Here is a 10,331-nt window from a genome sequence, read left to right on the forward strand (position 1 = left end):
AGGTACTGTCACAATGCCAACCGAACCGCCGGTGTAGACTGTGCTAGGTCTAGCTAGACCTAGCTACCACCTCTTGGGGAGGTGGATTACCTATGCTGATGGAGAAGCCCTGCAGTCGGTGTAGGTAGTGTCTACACTGAAGCACTACAGTGGTGCAGCTGCAACAGCCTTTTAAGTGTAGCTATATCCCCAGACTGTAAGCTCCTTGCGGCAAGAGCCATCTTCTAGTTCTGGATTTGTATAGCACCCAGCATAATGCTGTCCCGGTCTATTACGAGGGCGCCTAAATTAATACAAGTAATTAATTATAATAATAATGTTGAAGGGCTTATTCAGAAATGCAGGAGAGTGCCCAGGAGGTGTAATTTATTCTGGTGTAGGCCAGTAGCCACGTACCATCCCACAACAGCATAAGGAGGAAGCAGGGAGGGATTGTGACTGGGAGGGGTGTGTGACAGGGTGCTCAACCCTGACCAGCCTTGAAAGGGTTAATGAGGCTGAAAAGGGGGCCAATTAACGTGATAGGCTACACCTGAGGGGAACTGGGCTGGATAAGCAACCCCTGACTGGGAGTAGAGTCCAGCTGAGAAGGAACGGGTGGGGTATGCTAAAGCCAGGCAGGTTGCAGCAGACAGAGGCTGCAGTGTGGAGCTCTGCCGTCACTCTCCAGCCTTGGCGAGGGAAAGGAGGAAACCATGGGGAGACCAGCAGCTCTGGAGTCCCAGCCCTGAGGGAAGGGCGTACCCAGACGAGGGTGGAGAAAGAGCCTGGCAGAGGTGAAGTAGGAGCAGCCCAGGGAAACAGTAGCAAGGTTTGGGATTGTGCAGACCTCAGCTACCGGTTGTAGGGTCCCTGGGCTGGACCCCAGAGTGGAGGGGAAGGCCTGGGTTCCCCTACCAGCCATTGAGGGAAGTGGCCCAGTCTGGTCAGTGGGGCAGAAGACTTCCTAGGACAGTCGTCCAGTGGGACTTTGCTACCCCAGAAGGGCATGACCATAGTGACCTGGCTGGAAGGCTGAGTCACAAAGAAGGAGTACCCTGAGTCCCAGAGAGAGAGAGAGAGAGAGAGAGAGACCACGAGGTGAGGAAAGGGGCGTTGGACCTAAGTGCAGCTAATCCCCAGATGCGGCCACAAGGAGGTGCCCCGGCAGTGAGTGTATCCTGTGGCAGGGTGTCTGAGTGGCAGCACCTCCTGGGGCTGCTTCTGGGCCAGTGCAGCGAATACACCACCCCTTGTTCGGGGCTGTGCCCAAGCCACAAACTAGCTTTAGATATATGCTCCCAAAAGGGTCACTTCCTTACTCCCCAAGCCAGACCCCATAAAAGACCATCTTACCCCTGATGAGCTTCACTGAAAGCAAGTGTGAGTCAAAGTGACTCAGTCTGGCCTGTTCCTTTCACTGGAGCTGCCCAGATTTCCACTGCTGCATTTCTGAAGTCAGTGCTGGCTGCCGTGTGTGTACTTTCCTTGGAGACACCAGAATTTCTCGGGTACCTGAATTTCCCTGGTCTCCACCATACAAAACAGAAATCTGTGTCTGTTACCCTAACCTGTCTGAATAAATAATGGAGATATCCCATCTCCTAGAACTGGAAGGGACCTTGAAAGGTCATTGAGTCCAGCCCCCTGCCTTCACTAGCAGGACCAAGTACTGATTTTGCCCCAAATCCCTAAGTGGCCCCTCAGGATTGAACTCACAAACCTGGGTTTAGCAGGTCAACAATCAAACTACTGAGCTATCCCTCCCCCCCAAGTGATTCACACTTCTTTTCTTGGTGAAAGAAACAGCCAAGGCTTATGAAGAGTTCAGAGTGACTAACTTGTAGGTGGAAGAAGCAGTGTTATTTCCTGGCTTCCACTTGTTCAATGCAGGGCCGGGGACACACATTACCTCTGGAGTCGCAGAACGACACAAATCATCATCTTCTCCACCAGTCAGTAGAATTCCTCTTGTGTTTCCAGATTTTCCTGTAACTGTACTATCTTGTTTGTACAGTTGGCTGACTCTAGCTGAGGGTGCTACAGTTACATGCCAACACCTATAATCTACAGAATGGGAACAGCTGTGGCTTTTGACTGAACATTTCTTTATGGTTTCAGCTATGCCAACACAAAGCCCCATCGAAAATAGTGTGGTTTTGTGGTCTCTACAAAGATAATAATTAAACTTCCCATGGCATTATCTCAGCAATGGTTCTCTCCACAGGAAGCGGTGATGGAGAAATTCATCCATCTAGCAAAGAAGCAAATAATGGAGAGGGCTATATGGCCAGTAACATTTTAATGTCAAATTAAACATTGGGAAGCCCCATGGGTGTGCTTTGGACCAATATGAGAGTGTGAGCTTTTGCCCCAAATGAGCGTCTCCTTGGCACAAAGACACACACGTTTCTCAAAGCCGGCCAAAATAATAGTAAGTGGCATCGGCAAAGAAGCAAATCCTAGGCGTGCTATAATGAGCATCCACGCTGCTGTGCAATACAAACTAAACCATAGGGCTAGATGCAAAATGGGTGGTGACAGGTTTCTTTAAGCACAGTTTACATTAGTAATTTCCTATGCCTTAAAGTGAGTCAGTCATAATCTCCATGTGGATTGCCTCTCTTCTGAGACAGAGCACTTTCTGAGGCCTGGTCTACACTACGAGTTTAGGTCGACTTTAGCAGCGTTAAATCGAATTAAGCCTGGACACGTTCACACGACAAAGCCCTTTCTTTCGACTTAAGGGGCCCTTTAAACCGGTTTCTTTACTCCACCTCCGACAAGGGGATTAGCGATAAAATCGGCCTTAGCGGGTCAGAATTGGGGTAGTGTGGACGGAATTCGATGTTATTGGCCTCTGGGAGCTATCCCACAGTGCTTCATTGTGACCGCTCTGGACAGCACTCTCAACTCAGATGCACTGACCAGGTAGACAGGAAAAGCCCCGTGAACGTTTGAATTTCACTTTCTGTTTGCCCAGCGTGGAGAGCACAGGTGACCATGCAGAGCTCATCAGCACAGGTAACCGTGATGGAGTCCCAGGATCACAAAAGAGCTCCAGCATGGACCGAACGGGAGGTACGGGATCTGCTCGCCATATGGGGAGATGAATCAGTGCTAGCTGAACTCCGTAGCAGTAAAAGAAATGGCAAAATATTAGAAAAGGTCTCCAAGGCCATGAAGGACAGAGGCCATAACAGGGACGCACAGCAGTGCCGCGTGAAAATTAAGGAGCTAAGGCAAGCCTACCACAAAGCCAGAGAGGCAAACGGAAGGTCCGGGGCACAGCCGCAAACATGCCGCTTCTACACGGAGCTGCATGCCATTCTAGGGGGTGCAGCCACCACTACCCCAACCGTGTGCTATGACTCCTTCACTGGAGAAACACACAGGGAAGAGGGTTCGGGGTACGAGGAAGAGGAGGATGAAGATAATGTGGATAGCTCACAGCAGCAAGGTAGCGGAGAAACCAGTTTCCCCAACAGCCAGGATATGTTTATCACCCTGGACCTGGAGCCAGTAACCCCCGAACTCACCCAAGGCGTGCTCCCAGACCCTGAAGGCACACCGGGGACCTCTGGTGAGTGTACCTTTGTAAATATTACACATGGTTTAAAAGCAAGCGTGTTTAATGATTAATGATTAATTTGCCCTGGCAATCGCGGCCAGTACAGCTACTGGAAAAGTCTGTTAACGTGTATGGGGATGGAGCAGAAATCCTCCAGGGACATCTCCAGAAAGCTCTCCTTCATGTACTCCCAAAGCCTTTGCAAAAGGTTTCTGGGGAGGGCTGCCTTATCCCATCCACCATGGTAGGACACTTTACCACGCCAGGCCAGTAGCACGTAGTCTGGAATCATTGTATAACAAAGCATGGCAGCGTATGGTCCCGGTGTTTGCTGGCATGCAGACAACATCCATTCCTTATTGCTCTTTGTTATCCTCAGGCGAGTGATATCATTCACAGTCACCTGGTTGAAATGGGGTGATTTTATTAAGGGGACATTCAGAGGTGCCCATTCCTGCTCTGCTGAACAGAAATGTTCCCCGCTGTTAGCCACGCGGTGGGGGGAGGGGTGAAGTGATCATCCCAGAGAATTGGGTGTTGGGGGGGAGGGGTGTTAGTTGGGTTTGTGCTGCATGTTAACCCGGGAACCGCAGCCCCTCCTTTTACATTGCAAACCCATTTTAAATGGCCAACCCAGCGGGTGCTTGGTATGGGAAATGAGGGCGCTACAGTTTGAAACCATTCCCACATGTTAAGAAGGTGAAAAAAGCCAAAAGACTGTGGCTTACCATGGCTGCCTGCAAGCTGAAATCTGTTGCCTGGCACTGCGTGAGTGATCTCTCACATCAAACCGGCATTGGCATTAAGGGGTAGGCTGGGTCCCCAAGGATAACCATAGGCATTTCAACAACCCCAATGGTTATTTTCTGGTCCGGGAAGAAAGTCCCTTCCTCCAGCTTTCGAAACAGACCAGAGTTCCTGAAGACGCGAGCATCATGTACCTTTCTGGGCCATCCCACGTTGATGTTGGTGAAACGTCCCTTGTGATCCACCAGGGCTTGCAGCAGCATTGAAAAAGTACCCCTTGCGGTTTATGTAGTCGGTGGCTTGGTGCTCCGGTGCCAAGATAGGGATATGGGTTCCGTCTATTGCCCCACCACAGTTTGGGAATCCCATTTCAGCAAAACCATCCACTATAGCATGCACGTTTCCCAGAGTCACTACTCTTGATATCACCAGGTCTTTCATTGCCCTGGCAACTTGGATCACAGCAGCCCCCACAGTAGATTTACCCACTCCAAATTGATTCCCGACTGACCGGTAGCTGTCTGGCGTTGCAAGCTTCCACAGGGCTATCGCCACTCGCTTCTCAACTGTGAGGGCTGCTCTCATCCTGGTATTCTGGCGCTTCAGGGCAGGGGAAAGCAAGTCACAAAGTTCCATGAAAGTGTCCTTACGCATGCGAAGGTTTCGCAGCCACTGGGAATCGTCCCACACCTGCAGCACGATGCGGTCCCAACAGTCTATGCTTGTTTCCCGGGTCCAGAATCGGCGTTCCACGGCATGAACCTGCCCCAGTAACACCATGATTTGCACATTGCAGGGGCCTGTACTTTGTGAGAGGTCTATGTCCATGTCAATTTCCTCATCACTCTCGTCGCCGCGCTGCAATCGCCTCCTTGGCTGCTCCTGGTTTTGCTTTGGCATGTGCTGGCTCTGCGTATACTCCGGACAATGCGCATGGTGTTCATAGTGCTCATAATTGCCGCAGAGATCTGAGCGGGCTCCATGATCCCAGTGCTATGGCGTCTGGTCTGAAAAAACGCCCGAAACTAGTATCTGACGGACGGACGGAGGGAGGGAGGGGCGAGTGACGACATGGCATACAGGTACAGGGAATTAAAATCAATAAAGGTGGCTGTGCATCAGGGAGAAACACAAACAATTGTCACACAGAATGGCCCCCCCCCCAAAGATTGAACTCAAAACCCTGGGTTTAGCAGGCCGTTGATTTCACGGAGGGAGGGGGAAGCAAATGAATACAGAACAAATCTATTTTTTACATCTTAAGCTGGCAGACGACGGTGCAGCATGACTGATAGCCCTCGTCATCTTCTGGGTGCTTGGCAGAAAATACTGGGCGCTTGGCAGAAAATAGCATACTACCACTGATAGCCATCATTGTCGAGAATGCCCAGGTGCCCATGATTGACAGCCACTGCAGTACAACGACGACGGATATCAATCGTAATATACCATCTTCTATCAAAAGGCAAGGGGCTGCTGCTGCGTGCAATGCAGCCCCACGTCTGCCAGCCCCACGTCTGCCAGCACCCAGATCGCCGATGAAGGCTACCAGTCATACTGCACTATCTACTGCCAAAAGGCAATTAGCTGCTGCTGTGTAGCAATGCAGTACCACGTCTGCCGGCACCCAGAGGACATATGGTGACGGTGAGCTGAGCTGAGCTGAGCGGGCTCCATGCTTGGCGTGGTATGTTGTCTGCACAGGTAACCCAGGTAAAAAGGCGAATCGATTGTCTGCCGTTGCTCTGACGGAGGGGGAGGTGCCTGACGACATGTACCCAGAACCCCCCGCGACGCTGTTTTCCATCATTCAGTCTTTGGGATCTCAACACAGAATTCCAATGGGCGGCGGAGACTGCGGGAACTGTGGGATAGCTACCCATAGTGCAACGCTCTGGAACTCGACGCTAGCCTTGGTACTGTGAACGCGGTCCGCCGACTTCATGCACTTAGAGCATTTTATGTGGGGACACACACAATTGGCTGTATACAACCAATTTCTATAAAACCGTCTTCTATAAATTCGACCTAATTTCGTAGTGTAGACATACCCTGAGAGAAAGGCATGAGTCATATCTCAGGGTACTGTTTAGTAGGAAGGGAGGATGGGTTGGTGGGTCAAACATTAGCCTTAGCTCCCTAAGACGGGGGTTCAAGGCTTTGATTAGCCCAAGTCCATAGATGATGCTGAGCAAGTCACTCTTTCTGTATTTCGGATCTCCACCTCTACATGGGGATGATAAGTCACGGTCTCCAAAGCCCAAAGGGACCATTCAGTCTGAGCTTCTGCACAGCACAGGCCAGAGACCCGCCCCACAATCATTCCTAGAGCAGAGCTTGTAGAAAAACACTTCATCTTGATTTAAAATTGCCAGGGATGGACAATCCAGCATAACCCTTGATAAATTGTGCCAATGGTTAATTACCCTCACGCTTTGAAATTTACCCTTTGTTTCCTCTCTGAATTTATCTAGCCTCAACTTCCAGCCATTGGCTCTTGTTATACCTTTGCTAAATTTTTGTCCTTCACTGGCAGAAGCTGCGAGAATGGACACCAGTTAGGATGTCCAAAATCCTTCAAAATCTCAAATTTACATTTCTAGTCATGTCTTTCAGAGGCTTCCTCAAAGCACTGAGTCATACTATTCCACCATTGATTATGATCATTCCAACAGGCCTCTTTCTTTCTTTCCCGTAATTTGACGGTATCATCTGTAATCCAACATTGTTTTTTTATTCTCTTAAATCCCAGTTTTTGTCCAGCAAACTCTGTGATAGAATCCTAAAATAAAGTCCACTCTTCTTCCACAGTAGACAGCTGGTCATCCAATATAGAATATTTGCTGACCCTATGGGACTTAAGATCAACTGTAAAAAAAACAAACAAACCCCAAAGCATTGCATACCTCTTATAGAACAGAAATGAGTGACCTGCTGATGCTGTTTTTCCATGGCAATGATATTGCATGGGTGAATAGTTTTATCAGTCTGTGTAGTCAGTTGACAGCAGATGATTCTGTTTGTGAAGTCACATGTTGGATGGATCCTGTGTGTCTGACATTTCAGCATCTTCAAAGTCCTCTGTTTGGGTGATGGGATGTCTATGTGACAATTAAGAAAGGAGTGTACAATGTGGCAGTGATGATGCGATAGTGACAGCAGAGAAGAGCTACTAGGATCAGCAGGGGAACGGAGGGCCTATCTTATGAGACTAGAGGAGCTTGGCTTGCTTAGTCTAGGGAACAGAAGGCTGAGAGAGGATATCATTGCTCTCTATAAATACTTTCGGGAGAAAAGTGAGTTATTTAAGCTAAAGGACAATGTTGGCACAAGAACAAATAGACATAACCATCAGAGAGGTGAAGTTCTAGAACAGCCTCTCAATTGGCGTTGTCAGGGCAAATAACTTAGTTTTAAGAGCAAGCTGGACAAATTTAAGAATGTGATTGTATGACAAGATTGTTTGTCATGGTGGGGGGCAGGGCTCAGCAGCCATGGGGATCACTTCTGGTTTTTGTCTTATTTTCCTAAAACCTCATGCTTCAGGGTTTCTGCTGGCCACCAATAGGGGTCAGGAAGGGATTTCCCACCCATCCCCACTGTGACATATCTGGGTGCAGTTTAGACTAGGGGGGGCTGTGTCACCCTTGCCCTGAAACCTGGGGTGCCTTGCAATGCCTGACTGTTGTAATACCCAACCTGGGCTGCTCAAAAACAGCTTGCCAGCGTGTAGGTCACTCCCAGATGTGCCTGTATGTAACTGCGTACTGCCAGTCACACCCCGGCTCTCACCAGCCTGGGTTATATTTCAGGGTGACCCCAACACATTCCCAGTCCCATATTTCCCCCCAGAAATGTATCTCCTGTACAGCCCACCCTCTCCTAGACAGTCCAAATATATTAAGTCTGTTATTGCTTAAAGGGAATGATAGACACCAGCTTATGATCTTAAATAGAGTTACCCAGGCACTTTAACTTAAACATACTGGTGTAGATAAAACAATAAAACAAGTTTATTAACTACAAAGAGAGAGCTATTAAGTGAGTACAAGCAATGAGGTATAAAAGTCAGAATGGTTATGAGAAAATAAAGAGAAAAATGCTTTCTAGTGCCTATCTTAAACTATCATAGAATCATAGAATATCAGGGTTGGAAGGGACCTCAGGAGGTCATCTAGTCCAACCCCCTGCTCAAAGCAGGACCAATCCCCAACTAAATCATCCCAACCAGGGCTTTGTCAAGCCTGACCTTAAAAACCTCTAAGGAAGGAGATTCCACCACCTCCCTAGGTAACCCATTCCAGGGCTTCACCACCCTCCTAGTGATAAAGTTTTCCCTAATATCCAACCTAAACCTTCCCCACTGCAACTTGAGACCATTACTCCTTGTTCTGTCATCTGGTACCACTGAGAACAGTCTAGATCCATCCTTTTTGGAACCCCCTTTCAGGTAGTTGAAAGCAGCTATCAAATCTCCCCTCATTCTTCTCTTCTGCAGACTAAATAATCCAAGTTCCCTCAGCCTCTCCTCATAAATCTTGTGCTCCAGCCCCCTAATCATTTTTGTTTCCCTCCGCTGGACTCTTTCCAATTTTTCCACATCCTTCTTGTAGTGTGGGACCCAAAACTGGACACAGTACTCCAGATGAGGCCTCACCAATGCCGAATAGAGGGGAATGATCACGTCTCTCGATCTGCTGGCAATGCTCCTACTTATACAGCTCAAAATGCCACTAGCCTTCTTAGCAACAAGGGCACCCTGTTGACTCATATCCAGCTTCTCGTCCACTGTAACCCCCAGGTCCTTTTTTGCAGAACTGCTGCTTAGCCACTCGGTCCCTAGTCTGTAGCAGTGCATGGGATTCTTCCTTCCTAAGTGCAGGACTCTGCACTTGTCCTTGTTGAATCTCATCAGATTTATTTTGGCCCAATCCTCTAATTTGTCTAGTCCCTCTGTATCCCTATCCTTACCCTCCAGCGTATCTACCACGCCTCCCAGTTTAGTGTCATCTGCAAACTTGCTGAGGGTGCAGTCCACGCCATCCTCCAGATCATTAATGAAGATATTGAACAAAACCGGCCCCAGGATCGACCCTTGGGGCACTCCGCTTGATACCAGCTGCCAACTAGACATGGAGCCATTGATTGCTACCTGTTGAGCCCGATGATCTAGCCAGCTTTCTACCCACCTTATAGTCCATTCATCCAGACCATACTTCTTTAACTTGCTGTCAAGGAATAACACATCCACTGCATTCCCCTAATCCACAGAGCCAGTTATCTCCTCATAGAAGGCAATTAGGTTAGTCAGGCATGACTTGGTGCCCTTGGTGAATCCATGCTGACTGTGACTGATCACTTTCCTCTCCTCTAAGTGTCTCATAATTGATTCCTTAAGGACCTGCTCCATGACTTTTCCAGGGACTGAGGTGAGGCTGATTGACCTGTAGTTCCCCGGATCCTCCTCCTTCTCTTTTTTTAAGATGGGCACTACAAGTGTTAAATTTGCAAATGAATTTTAGTTCTGCTGTTTCTCTTTGAAGTCTGTTTCTGAAGTTTTTTTGTTCAATGATAGTGACTTTTAAATCCATAATAGAATGACCAGGGAGATTGAAGTGTTCACTTACTGGCTTATGTATGTTACCATTCCTGATGTCCGATTTGTGTCCATTAATTCTTTTGCGGAGAGACTATCCGGTTTGGCCTAGGGTACCTAGGGCACCGACTCCTCTGGCTACCAGTGGTCACTGCCCCAGTGCAGGGGCTGGGGTGTGTAAATACACACAGGGGACGGCCCCGCCTGGGCAACACGCGTCACCGAGATGAGCGTGGGATACCCAGAGGGCACTGCCCCAATGGCTGATATACATACAGGGTGCTGCCTCACCCAGCCACCAACCATCACAGGCGCAATGGTAGTGGTGGGGTCACATAGGCAACTGCCATCAGTGGCCACCAGGAGTCGCTGCAGCAACAATAGGGGGGGATACATGCCAGGCATTGCCGCACCTGGCCACCAGGGGTCACTGCTCCA

This window comes from Chrysemys picta, chromosome 11, assembly GCF_011386835.1.
Source record: "Chrysemys picta bellii isolate R12L10 chromosome 11, ASM1138683v2, whole genome shotgun sequence".
Taxonomy (NCBI): Eukaryota; Metazoa; Chordata; order Testudines; family Emydidae; genus Chrysemys; species Chrysemys picta.